We start from the raw sequence: 14,614 nt of genomic DNA on the forward strand, positions 1-14,614 counted from the left end.
GGCTTCCAACTGTCTGACCATAAGCAATAGGTACATAGTTACCAGAGAGGGAAGCACCAACATCTGGGTTTTTAAAACCTGGGGTCTCCTTAAACTGCTACCCAGAGTCTCCTCTGGTGGCCAAATAAACACTTCTAATGAGTAAGTTCTGAAGTAAAACCTTACCTCAGAGTATTTATACACTTTTCTTAGCCAGAGGGCATGACCCTCTGACCCAGTGCCTCAATAGAAATGAAGAAAAGGTACCTGAGGCCTATTAATAGGAGGGGGAAAATCTTTAACTCTTCCCCGCTACCCCCTCCCCCCCCATTAACCTAGCATTAATATTACAGAACTACATTTTAATCTGGTTTGGGCTGCAGCTGGAACTGTTGTGGGCAGTATGTGACCAGAGGCTGCATGTTTGACACCTCTGGTATAGGGTACATAGGATTTAGAGTTAAAAGATTTCTTAAAGACAATTGCTCTCATTCTCTCACTTAACAGAAGAAACTTTCTAGTTAGCTCCCTAAATTTTGATGAATAGTTGGCATTGAAAAATAGGCAAGTCTCAGTAAAGAGAAAGGATTAAAGTTTTTTCAGAATGAGATATTTTTAATTTAATTTTAAGTGGTCCATTGTCATTTGCCTCTCTCTACAACCCTAGGGTTTGGGGTAGATAATGATTATATTTTGAAATTTCAATTCTTATTTCTTTGTACTCTGTTGCCTTTATTTTGTCATCACTTTTTCAAAGCCAGTATTGGACTACTCCAGAGCAGTTGTGAATTTACCTAATGATTTATGAACTATCCTGTCTTTGTTGTAAGGGATGGTCTTTTCTCATAAATTCTGTGTCTTATTGTTGGCTTTGTTCACCACTTGTTTGGAGTACACATTTTAACTGACATCCATTTAAGGCATGACCCAGATCTGGGACAAATTTCATAGGATCTCTCTGACCAGAAAGGTTCCCCATGGCCCATGTAATAGAATGAGAATGGGGGCACTGTTGCACCAGTCTTGTGGTTTCATTGGTTTATCTTTCATCACTGCCACTAGTTTGAGGTTTGCCAACAGTTTCACTATTACTGGATAAGAGATCCAGTAAGAGATAAAGGCTTTCTTTTTATAATCAGGAATAAGACTTGGTAAACAAATACGTAGTCGTTAACATATTGATATAAATGATTTTGAGGGAGTCTATAAATAGCTATCTCAAATAGAGAGAAACAACACTGAAAGCGAAAAGGAAACTCAAAAGGGAGCCTAGAAACTAATTTTTCTGTGGAATAGGAGTGCATTCTCTTCTGTTTATATTAATGTGTGCACAAATAGGAGTTGTGTTCAAAGGTACTTTATATTCTGTAGAGCCTCATACTTTTGTGGAACTATGTCACTCAACTGTATGGTTGTGTGTAGGGGTTAAATATTAAAATTTTCTATTTCCTTGAGGTAATATTGCACTATTTCCTTTCTTTTTACAGTAGCAATATTGATCTCTATTAGTAAGTACTTTTTTGTTGCTGTCATACCACTCTCTCCTTTCCCATGTTCTGGACAATACTTATGGAGTCAGCTATAGTCTTAGAGTGTTGCTACTTTTCAAAGGAAAGAGGTTTTGAATTGGATTTAGCCTGGCCAGAAACTGTTGTGTAAATAAGTCTTTTATGGCTCTAGTCCCATTATTAGATAAGGAAACTTCTGGATATATTGTAAACTCTTGGCTGTTGAGCCCAGGTAACTTTATTAACTGTTTTCTTACTCTTCTAATATAGGTATAGCTAAATCTGTAATTTAGATCTCTAGCTTATCTTTTCAAAATAACTTTAACACGAATGCCAGCAAATCATTTAGAAGCAGTCAATAATTAACCAAATAATTAATTCCAATTAAGTTATAATCAGCTCTTTACTATATTTCAGGCACTGTGCTAAGTGTTAAGTACACAAAAACAAATTCAAGAAGCTTACATTCTTATGGGAAACGGTATGCCAATATTTACAGAATATGTATACAGTGAACACTGGACAAGGTAGTTTTCTGAGAGAGTCCCCTAACACCTGAGTGTCCCCAGAAAGGCTTCATGAAGAAGGTAGAATTTAAGCTTGAAGGAACTAGGTTATTCTAAGAGGTGGAGATGAGGAAGGAATGCATTCCAGGCACAGAGAATGGACAGTCACTGCAGGAAAACATAAATGGGAGGTGATGGAAAAAACAGCAAGTAGTTTGTGTTACTGCAGTACAGAGTATGAGATAGGCAGTCCTATTAGAAGACTAGCAAGGTAGAAAGGGTCAAGTTGTGAAAAGTTTGTATTTTAACTTAGAGAAAATAAGGGGCCACAGAAGTTTGCTAACTAGAAGTGTGATAGGCTCAGATCTGCCTGTCATAAAAATCATTTTGACAACTCTGCTGAGGATGGATTGGAGTGGGAAGAAGCTTGTAAAAGGAAGACAAAAAAAGGAGTTTATTGCAGTTTTCTAGGAGAAGTGATGAAGGCCTGAACTAGGTGGTGATCTGTATAAATATGGTTCCCTCACGTGATCTTTTTCTTTATAGAAGGAAGTAATTATAAGCTCTTTTGGTCATGGGGCAAAGGATGGAAATATTGTTTTCCCTCTTTATGCTCTCCCCTCCCTCTTTTAATTACAGATGGAAAAGGAAAAGAAACAAATTTACTTTTTCGACATAAAGGGATAGAGAGGTACATGAGCATTTTGGAGATAATTATGAGTATAAGGAACTTTGAAAGAAAGATATAGAGCTGGAAGGGACTTTCCTAGTCTATCCTTCTCATTTTACAGGTGAGGAAACTGAGGCCCAGAGAGATTAAGTGACTTGCTCAAGGTTCCACAGGTATTGAGTAGCAAATCTTTGATTTGAACCTCTTTGACTCCAAAGCCAGTGTTTTTTCTTTCCATATCTCTGATAAGGTAAACAAACAATTAAGGATTTTTGACTGTTACTCCAAAACCCAAGTGATTTGGACAAATGAAAGCAGGGGAAAAGTGGCCTTCAGTAACAAATTTTCATTAATAGTAGACATTGTAAGAGCCAACCCTAAGTTATTGTTTATGTTCATGTAGCTTAGAAGCTCTTTTACCTTAAGAAGAGAGTGTTACTTATGTCTGATAATTAAACTCAGAGTTATTAAGCAGCATTTGAGAACAGTTGAGACATAGTGATAGTGTCAGCATGTACTTAGATGTGTCTGTTTCTTTAAATCTTGCTCTATGTTGTAACTTAGATTTGCAAAATGAAGATAACAATGGGTGATTTTAAGGATCTATGCAAATATTTTAATACAGAATTGTATTTAAAAAGTCAGTTCTGTCTAGATTTTGTTTAAATATATATTTTTAGTTATCTATTCCTGAGAAAAACCTCTCTATTGGGCTTATATACATATCCCATGGCATTTACTGTATTTAATAGGTTTGTAAATGACAGGGCAATCCTAGAGAGGTCAAATAGTTCTTCTATTCCTATAATTCTGTAGCTTCCACAAGGTGAAAAGTGAATACTGTTAAAACTCTTATATATGTATATAGACACATAAATATATACATATGTATAGACAGATAGTTTTAGCATTTATAAGCCCCAACAGTCATACATAATTAAGAAAAATATTTGTATTTTCATTTTGATATGAAAGTATAAATCTATAGTGTAATGGTATGTTAAATACTATAAAATATACATACAATATTACCTGATGGAGCAAGATTCAAAGAGATATAAACATCTAGCTTATAAGTACCTTCCGTCACTACACCTCAACTGTTACCATTCACTGCTTAACTTAACTTTGGGTTTTCCTTTTTGCTTTCAGGAAAACCTTTAACTTGCGCTCTGGGCGTTGCCTGTCTGCAGCTTCCCGGTGGCTCACCGCTTCTGTCTGCTCCAGCCTTGTTCCAGCTGCTTCGAGGCTTCTGGGCTTCAGAGCTCGGTGTGAAAGCTTGCCTTTGGCCTATACCCCTTCCCCCTGCTTCAGGTGTCAAAAACCTTTAATTAGCTTGCTTGCTCCAGTTTTTCTAACTAGAATTTTCTCTGCATCTTGCTAGCCCTTAGACCTGAAGTCCCAGTTCCTTTCATGCCAGTGGAAACTACTTTTTCTCCACATGGCTTCTCTCTGTAAGTAAGCCCTTGCATCCTTTTGTTTCTGTGATCTGTGGAAAAAGATTTACATGGAATTCTGCTGTATGATTTCCCTATATTGCTTTCCTTTTAATTTGGGAGGTTTAATCTGACAGCTGCTTATATCATTCATTCATATACCTCCTTCTTATTTGTTCCCTATCGGTATAGAATGGACCTCTTACTGAAGCAAAGACTCACAGAAGTGTTGTCAACCTGCTTCTTAAAGGAGCTATGCCTTTAAAGCAAAACAGAAACTCTTTTCAGCTTAGGCTGAACAGCTTTTAAACACACTCTTTTTCATATACATGTTGACCTACAAGCAGCTAGGTATAGGGCAGGTATAGTATCTAGGAAGACATAATCAACTTCTGTAGGACTGATGTTGCACTTTGAAACTTCATTAAGTACTAGCAAACATTAGACAATTTAATAGCCTGGCATCCCCCCAGCTCAAGGGAGGTAGAAGGCAGATAGTTTATTCAGGTTAAACAACAATGACAAGGCTAGTATATAATCAGGGGACAAATTATGAGACAAAATTCAAGGGAAAGACCTTTGTGGGATTGAACAGTGTGAAACAAAATAGCTTCAGAATTCATATGCTACTCTATTAGCCATAATCACATATTGCTTTTTTATTTTGAGTCGTGCATTTCTATAGAATGGATTTCTAAATGCAGCCAAGATATATAGCTGTTCCTTTTTTTTTTTTGCTTTTAAACATAATCTGTAGACTCAGAGGTAATTTTTTTATTGATTTTAGCAAAACTCTTAACAAAACTTCTGCTGTTCTTGAAGAAAAGATAGAGAGATGTGGGTTTGAAAATGTTATAATTAGATATAGCTAACTTTATATTGAATGATCAGATCAAAAGATTAATTTTCTAATGGTTCCCTGTTAGCTTAGTTGTCTAGCATAGTTCTATAAGCATCTGGACTTGACTTTTTCCTACTGAATTTACAATAATGAGTTGAATAAAAACATAGATATTTATTAAAGTTTCAGGTAATACAAACGTTGGGGGAAGAGCTAACATGTTGGATACCAAAATTAAAAAAAATTTCAGTGGACTAGACTTATTGTTCCATCTGTGAAAACTGACTTTGAAGGGTAAATGTAAACCCTAATATTTTGATTAAAGTTATTTCCCAACTATAATATGAAGAAGCATGGCTAGAAGGAGTTTACCTGTTAGATCATCTGGGACTTTTAGTGGTCTGTCTGCTCATTTGGGCTAAAAGTGTGAATGGCAGACAAAGCAGCTAATTCAGTTTTAGGTTGTATTGAGAAGTATAGTGTCAAGGACTGAGACTGGGTAGCAGTCCTGTTCTACCGCATCTGATCTTGTATCTTATGGAGAACATAAAAAGGCTAGGCATGTGCTCATAGTTCATATAGTGACCTAGATGTAGAGCTAGAAGCAACCTTGAAGAGATAACCTGGTCCAACCTTCTCATTTTACAGATGATGAAACTTATCAACTTGTCAGAGGCCTTACAAGTTGTGTTACAGCCAGGGTCTGAATTTCATGGTCTGTGTCTTCCAAGTGTGGCACACTTTTGATTATACATGTTCCTTCTAGTACTGGATAACCAGTATGGAAAAAAAGCTAGCCTCATGAACATGCCATATGAGAATCAGATATAAGAACTGACCAGGCTTATCCAATAAATTATAAAACATAGTAGGCATGTGTTCCATTATTTGAAGGGCTGTCATATAGAAGTCCTTATAGTCCCTGAATACCAGAATTGGAAACAGTGGATGAATTTTCAGAGTTAGATTAAATTTGAGTTAAGAAAAATTTTCCTAACCATTGTAGCTGTTAACAGTAACTAACATTTTTGTAGTGCTTTAAGCTTTCCAAAGCTCTTTATATAAATTATTTAATTTTGACAACAGCTCTTTTTGAGGTAGGTGCTTTTGTTATCCATTTTTAAAATGAGGGAACCAAGCTTTTATTAAGTGCCTATTGCAGACTACTATAGAAGGAGTAGGGGACCAGGACTGCTCTGTAGGGGCCCTCAATACATTCTGAGCATGGTGTGGATGAACATCCAACAAAAGAGACTAAGGAGTGACCAGACAGGTAGAAGCAGAACTAGGAGAGAGCAATGACATGAAAACTCTGAGAGAAGAGAACATCAGGGAAAAGAAGGTGGTAGGCATGTCAAAGACTTAGAGAGGTTAAGTTATATGCCCAAAGTTTTATAGCTAGTAAGTGTCAGAGATGAGAGTTGAAGCTGACTCTTCTTGACACCAAACCCTGTACTCTACCTGTAAGGCCAAGCAAAGTAGGATCTTGTGCTGTTTTTGTTTCACCAAAAGTACCTCTGAATAGTGTTATTACGGAGGACCTTTCCCACCCATTAATGGGCCTGGGAAGATTTGTGGGAAGGTCCACACCTTTTGTTAATGAGCTATTGGTTCTCCAGGGATGTGATGCCCTCTGGCTCTGAAAAGTGTATAAAGACTCTGAGGTGTGGTTTTATTTTGGGGGCTTAATTTGTGGAAGAAGGTTTGTGTGTCAGATGAGAGACTCTGGGAAGCTGCTAATCAGCCCCCTGGCTTGAAAAACCTAGATGTTAGTGCTTCCCTCTTTGGCAACTATGGTCAGACAGTTGGACCTGTCTGTTGATTTGTGATATATGTATTGTTTGTGGTCAGACAGAGGAAACCATGTCTGTTGATCTTTGATTTCTCTGTATTTTCTCTGAAGTTCAAGGTCCTGACCTCTACCCCCTCGCCCCCACTAATTGAATGACACCTGTTCTTGATTAAAGTGATTGTTAGCCCCTCAAAAGTTGCCTTTCCTTTTAGAGAAGCAGATCAAAGAACCTCTGATAGCAGGCCCCCCTGTGTATTTTAGGGTGTTTACTGATGATAAATATAAAACCAATAAAACCAGCTAGCTGCCAAAAGTCAGATATACTACCATGTTGTAAAACAGTGAATTCCTTCTTCTTGAGAGTCTGCAAGCAAAGTCTTGATTGATCCTGTGGTAGAAAAATTTCTGATCATTGCATACAATGTTTCTTTGAAGTATGTAGGATGTTTATTTGTGTTGCTGAAAGGAATATGGTCAGCTGAGGTTACTGGGGTTTGTTACAGTAGTTAGTTTCTCCCAGGAATGTAATTGTGAACAAGCACTGCCATTTTTAGTTTGTTAAATAGCATTTAAAAACCCCATTCTTCCTGTAATTTGAGGCAAGACTTACTACTCAGTCAGTTGTAAAGCCTGGCCTATTGGATTATGGATTTGTAGCTACAACTATACTCTTCTTTTAGTGTCACCAGCATTTTAAAGTTATAGATCTTACAGAGAGGTGATGTGACCTTTCACATCTCACCATAATTTCATTTGCTATGGTGAGAAGAACTATATACCTCCATTGTTTCTATGGTTCCCTAGTCTTCATGGCCACATAGATTTTCTTAGGGTTTTTTTCTTTTTTTCTTTCCTTTTTCTCTTAATCATTCAATATAGACTTATAGTGACAATAGTCAGTCATGAGATTTCTGATGAGGGATATTTTAATTTGTCACCATAAAAAACTGTTTTGTAAGATGTTAGAGGATTGCAGAGAACTCTACTCTCCTAGGAAAATTGGCAAACAAAAATCAACGACACCAAAGAGAAAAGAAATGACTAAAAACTCTACCCCAAAAAGTTGATTACATTTAAAAAATGAGCAAAGCAAAATGCTGATAGAATTAAAAATGCAATGATGGTGCAACTATATCAGCTAGACAAGTATCACAAACAGCAGGATTGGGAAAATTAAAAACACAAGAGATCCCTAGAGACTTCTTCAAGTGGATAAATTATATATTCCATGAAAATAAATAGGAATTAGAATGTTGAAGCAATCATAAGACTAAATAGCAGGTCCTAAAGAAAGTATGAAATTTTTTGTGGAAATTAGCAAAAAATTAAAAGGGAATTACAATATTAAAAAAAGAAAAAGTTAATCAAGAAAATAACTAGTGTAGATAATATAGTAGAAAATTCCTTAAATGCATAAAAAAGTAACAATAATGCTGATGTTAATAGTTCACATTTTAAAGTTTGCAGAGCACTTTATATATATTATCTCCTTTGATCTTGAACAACATTTTGAAATAGGTACTCATTTAACATTTCCATTTATAATTTAGGAACCTAAGTTTTAGAAAAGTTAAATGATTTGTTCAGGCCTGGACAGCTAGTCATTTTCTAAAGAGGGATTCAAGCCCAAGTCAGTGCTGACTTTTCAATACAATGCTCTTCCTTCTCTTAATACTTCAAGCTACTACTATAACAAACAGCTGAATTACTGTTGTACATGATAGAATTCCACATAACACATAAGATCTGGAAATGAAGGTTAAAAAAATTCTGTAATTATAGACTTATTCTGACTATTTCACAACACACAGACCCAAGTAACAGATGTAAAATATAGTTGACAGTATATTGCAGATGACTTAAAAAAATGTAGATATTATGTTTAGGGAAATCATTAAAGAAAATTTCCTCAAAGTGGTCAATAAAAAGATATAAATACAAAATAACTTATAGAATCCATTAAAAGTTCCCCAAAGAATGACCCAGTCTTTATTATGTCTAAAGTAATAGTTTAACTTAAAATATTACTATTAACGATAAAGGAAGAAATATCATAAGCTGTCAGAAGTCAAGTCTTTTACTGGTGAACTATAACTAGAATCACAGTGGAGTTTTGAAAGACTTAGGGTGCTGGCTGAAAATAGACTAGAATATGTACAAAAACTGGCAAAACATAGGATCTATGAAGTCAAGAAATGGATATTTGAGAAGCATATATTAAAAAGACATTTGAGGTGAAATAAACTCACATCTGCTTCATCTATGGAGAGCAATAAAAAGCCTTCCAAGTGAAGATATTATTTTTAAAAAGAATGGTAAGAGTTGCTAACCAAATTTGAAAATCTTAAAACAAGAATTCTTAACAGTTTTTTGTATCATAGATCTCCTAAAGTAATTTAATTAACATGTATTTATTAAGCTTCTTCTCTATGCCTGGTGCTTAACTAAGAGCTGGGGATACAAGGAAAGGAAAATATGTGGCTTATGTCTTCAAGGAGCTTATAGTCTAATGGGGAAGACATCATGCAAACAACTTTGTACATTCAGGTTGCATTATAATGTAAATGGAATTGTCTTACAGGGAAGGCACAAGAACTAGGATGGAAGTGCCTCATAAAGGTTTCTTGTAGAAGGTGAATTTTGAGTTGAGTCTTGAAGGTGTCCAGGGAGTAGCAGGTGAAGAGGGAGAGTATTCTAGCTATTGGGAACTGCTAGTGAAAAAAGCAAGGAATCAAGAGATGGAGTATCTTGTGAGAAACAGCAGGAATTCCATTTTTGCTGGATCTTAAGAATATATGAATAGGAATATAGTATCAGGAAGACTGGAAAAGTAATAATGGGACTGGTTATGAAGGAGTTTAACAGCCAAATAGAATTTCAGATGAATGAATTAATAGTAAAGCACTGTACTAAGTGCTAGCAATAAAAATAACAAACTAAGATGACCCTTATTTTCAAGGAATTTGCATTCTAATGAGGGAGACAATACCCATGGAAGATTTCAGCTTTTAATCAAGTGGAAAGGTCCCATTATTCCTAGGGTATAGTGAAGCAGTTGGTAATGTCTGTACTTAGGTATTTTAAACTAGGTCCTGGAGCTAATAGCAAGTCGTGAATTTATTGAGCTGTGTGTGTGTGTGTGTGTGTGTGTGTGTTTGAGACACACACACACACACACACACACACACACACACACACAGACTTGGGGAGACCTGGTCAGAACTGGCAGGCAACTTTTACAGCTCTGTAGAGGAAGATGAACTGAAGTGGGGAGAGACTTGACCTAAGGAAACAAACCAGAACCCTCTAAAAGGAGATAAGGCCCTACACCAGGGTATGGATTGTACTGGGGAAAGAAGGGAATACACAAAAGAAATGTTGTGAAAGTAGAAACAATAATATTTGGACGCAGATTGGATTTGTTCAGTTGAATACAAGTGAGATGACTGCAAAGTTGAGAGATTGAGTGAAGAAGAGAATGGTGATGTCCTCCAAAGTAATATAGAAATTGGAAAAAGAGGAGGATTTGGGGGGGGGGGGGAGAATAATTAGTTCTGTTTTGGACATGCTATGTTTGAGATGCCTACAGGACATCCAGTTTGAGATGTCTAATGGACAGTTGGTGATGGGAGATAGGATCAGGAGAGACATTAGAGCTTTATAAATATTTCTGAAAATCAGTTGCATAGACATGATAGTTGAACCCATGGGAACTCATAACATTACCGACCAACATAGTGTAGAGGGAGGAGAGAAGAGGATCCAAGATAAATCCTTGCGCAGTACTATGGTTAGTGGATATGACCTGGATCAAGATCGAGCAAGAGATTGTACAATATAGAAAGAGAACCATAAAAGTTGTGTCATGACAATGTAGAAAGAATATCCTAAATATGATGCAGAGTTTCCCAAAGTGAGAGATTCTACTTGCTGGTGGGTGCTGGAACTATACGGGGTGGGGGGGGGCAATAGTAGCCTGGAGTGCAATTGGGGTGCATTGAATAAAACTAAGGGGGCAGTGGAAGCATAAGGAAAGAAAAGAGAATTTTGGAAAACCCTTTATACTTATTTCATCAGTTGTATAACAGTTAAAGTAGTTAAAGTCATAGTGATTACATTATTTTCCAAATAAACATACAAAATGCAAGTTATAGCTGATTAGTGGTCAAGTCTGCTGACAGGTCTTAACAAGCAAGTGTTGGTAGTCTAGCATGTCTCTTGTTGGATAGTCTAGCATGCATTGGCAGGAATATATATGAGTAATGACTTGTTTACAATACGATACTGTATGGTTATGTGAGGCAATATTGTATCATCAAAATTTTGATGTAGGAAAAATCCCACAAATTTACAATAAATTACTAAATTTAGGGTGCATCATTTAAGAAATATTTTTTAAATGATGCAAATTTCAGAAGAAACAAACAAACATTAAAAGATTAAAGAAAGGGGGATGTTGAGTAATTTTTTTTAAAAGGGGGTGGTAGGCCAAATAAGTTTGAGAACTACTGAGTTAGAGGTCAGTGAAAATAAAGACATTTTTTCCCATCTACATACGTGAACTCCTTGAAATCTCTCCAGTAGCACTGTGTGGTCAGTGTTGGCTGCTAGAGTGTCATCCCAAAATATGATGGGACAATGAACAGCAAAGGGCCTAGAATCATAATGAGGCAGGCTGCTTTATATGAATTCTACTTACCACTGCAAATTTCCATTGATTTTTAAACCTTGTTTCCTGATGGAGTGATCTACAGGAGGAAATAAGCTACCGGGAAGGGATAATTCACCCAAATTTACTTTCAAATGTTTTAATAAGTTTACACACCATTAAATTTTCAACACAGACCTTAATATGAGATGGATGGTTTTTTTCTTTTTGTAATTGTTTAAGAGTTTCAACTTTAAAATACATTTGCTAAATTACTAAAGGTTTCAGTAGGCTGTTTTAGAGAGAAAGAAGAAAAGAATACTTCAGGTGGGGACAGAGTAATTCTAAAGAGATGCTTCTATCTTTGATAAAGGGAAAATAGTTAAGTTAAAATAGCATGTAGTTATTAATATAAAATAGAATATTTTTGTCTAGAGTAATTCTATTATATTTAGATTAATAATAAGATAAAAATAAGATAAGAATAAAAAAGTATCCATTCCTTGCTCATAGAATGATCAATTGGCTTTGTGCTATTTAACATTTTTATAAGTGACTGGAATAAAGATATAATAGAATATTTTTCGGATTTGCAGATGTTGCATATATCTAGGTGGGATAAACTGATTTAGTAAATGAGAAGATTAAAATGTCATTTACTAAATAACTGGGTGAAAAAGGAATTTGTTTAAAAATGGATTACATCAAACAGATTACATAATTAAGACCCCAATACATTAAAAACAAATCTTTGGAATGCTGCTAAAGTAACATTCAATGAGAAATTCTGAATGCCTTTATCAGTGAGAGAGAAAACTAGGGAAATAGAGCATGAAAACATTTTTAATGTCATGAAAAAAACAAACTGAAAATGGAAGAGGAATAACTTGGATTAGAGATCAACATAAGGGAACAAAAAATTACTGATAAATAGATAGATAAATCTAGGAGCTGTTTTTGGAAAAATCTAGAAATTGATAGCCTATTTTTTAAAGAGCATAAATCCAAACTATCAAAATTAGAATGAGAAAGGAATGATTGCAATAAGAACAAAATAAATTTTTAAAAATGATCAGCTACTGTGCAAAGTAATGTGTTAATAGACTTAAGAACCTGAAAGAAAGGAATGATCATCTCATGTGTGTACCTAGTTATTTTGTCTCCCCAGTTACTATGAGTGCAGGATTTTTTTTGCATGTGGTTTGCTTTTCTTTGTATACCCTCTGCTTAGCACAGGGCCTAGAATATGGTAAGCACTTAATAAATGCTTGTTGATTAATTGATTGTATCGCCTTCTGATCTTTTTGTGGTTTTTGTACATAAAGATTTTTTTGATGTTTTTCTTCATAGCTATTGCTACTCACTAATTTGAACTACAAGTCCTCCCTTGTGACAAATTGATGTAGTCAGGTTTAAAACAAATCACCTTTTTGGCCTTGTCTAAGAATGTACGTATTACTGAATCTGTAATCCTATAATTTCTAGTCGATCACTTATGATGAAGTTGTGATTGGTTTTTGCTTTTATCAGAATTCTCACATATTTTAAAGTTGTTTCCTCTCACATTATTATTGTGGTTGAGTAAATTGTTAAATTGCTTCTGATTGTTTCATTCTAGGGTCCGTGATGTCTTCTGCAGAAAATGATAACTTTCTTTCCTTTTTACCTGTGGTTTTTCTCTGAGGTGCTTTTCTTGCCTTATTTCAATAATTAGCAATACTAGTACTGTACAGCATGGCAGAGATATTCCAGGGTCAAATTACACAGAGTTTGATGGATATTCCAGGGTCTGACTGCTGCTGAGGCATGAGGTTGAAATCTGGAAAGTCAGGAGCATTGCTGTAAGGAGAATGAAGCCCCAAGACTGTTTCACCAAAAGGGGAAAGGAACTTAGAAACATTTCTGCTTTTGACATAAAGGAATTTAAATGAAGTTTAAATGATAAGTTCATCTTGTCTTTAGTTTTGATACAATTGGAGTATTGCCATCATTTGAAGTGGAGTTGTGGGAAAAAAAAGTTGCCCTACCATTTGTTTCTTAAAATTCATTTAGCTGCTTAAATGGATCTGTGATCTCACTGATACAGGCGGTTCCCTCCAAGTGGCAGAACATTATTACCCTTCCATGTCCCTCATTCGGTGTTTCGGTTATCCATGTGTTTCTTAAAGTTTGTTTCAGGGAGTCCACCCAAAGTAGCAGATTCATTACTTCTTATTTCTTTATAACATGAAATACAGGAGTCCCAAAATTCTTATTGTAGTTTTAAACTTTAATAGTTTAAAACTGTACTAAGACTTTTGGTACATCCTATACATGAACTGTCTACTTGTTATTCTCAACTCACACCATATAATTCTCCCACTTTTTTTTTTTTTTATCATACATTTAGTTAATGATATTCATTAGTTCTTTGTAGTTCTTATTTACTTGTTGGACACCTATACATTTCATTCTGTGTGAAATTTAATTCTAACTCTTTATACTGTAGGGTTTTATTGTTTGTGGTCATTTTAAATGTAGTTTTATTAATCGTTTGCTTTTTACGCTATTATCTTTTAAAATATATATATATATTTAATATACTGTCTCCTACCCAGCAAAGCATTCTTTGTAACACATTCTTAAGGAGAGAAAAAACAGTACAACAAAAACTAACCAACAGTTAAGCATTGTTTTTTGATTCCTTCCACCTTCCTCCATCCACAATATGAAAGATAAAAAGAAATACAGAACTCCTGAATCACATACGCAAAATAAAGTAAAACAAATTCCTGTAGTGGTTACATCCAAAAATACATTTCTTATTTTGTATATTAATTTATTCTCCTGTCATGAGTTTGAGAATATTCTGCTTTGTCATTCCTCTCTGGAATCCTAGTGATCACTTAGTTGATCAGATTTATGTAATTTTTCTGAATTGTTTATGTTTAAGGTATAAATTATTCTTCTTGCCCAATCATTTCAGCTTTTATCAGTTCATACAAGCATTTCCATTTCTCTTTGAATAAGTCTTTTCCTTCATTTCTTATAGCACAATCATATTCCATTACATTCATACAGACAATACCATCTTTAGGGAAGTCCATCATCTTTTCATTTTTTTCTGGATTCCTTTCCTTGATTGATGAATACATTAGGCAAAATGTTTTTTGCTTTATGTCTTGCCTCATATTTATGATAAGAAGTTAATGAAAAAGTTACCTTCAATGTAACTTTCAAATAATCTAATATTTG

At 35.1% G+C, this 14,614-nt stretch overlaps 1 protein-coding gene across 10 annotated transcripts in view; it reads left to right on the top strand.

The window, feature by feature from the left end:
- Positions 1 to 14,614, top strand: part of CDC42BPA (CDC42 binding protein kinase alpha) — a 372,601-nt gene that overhangs the window by 112,420 nt on the left and 245,567 nt on the right. Inside the window, exon 2 of one of the 10 annotated variants that reach the window (XM_072647663.1) lies at positions 3,816 to 4,117. The exons of 7 other annotated variants lie outside the window; for them this stretch is intronic. The gene's annotated coding sequence lies outside the window, so the exon portion shown is untranslated. Of the gene's footprint in view, positions 1 to 3,815; positions 4,118 to 14,614 lie in introns of those variants that run through there. 2 more of the 10 variants (XM_072647664.1, XM_072647665.1) reach the window with 2 other exon arrangements.

The sequence above is a fragment of the Notamacropus eugenii genome, chromosome 2 (assembly GCF_028372415.1).
Source record: "Notamacropus eugenii isolate mMacEug1 chromosome 2, mMacEug1.pri_v2, whole genome shotgun sequence".
Taxonomy (NCBI): Eukaryota; Metazoa; Chordata; class Mammalia; order Diprotodontia; family Macropodidae; genus Notamacropus; species Notamacropus eugenii.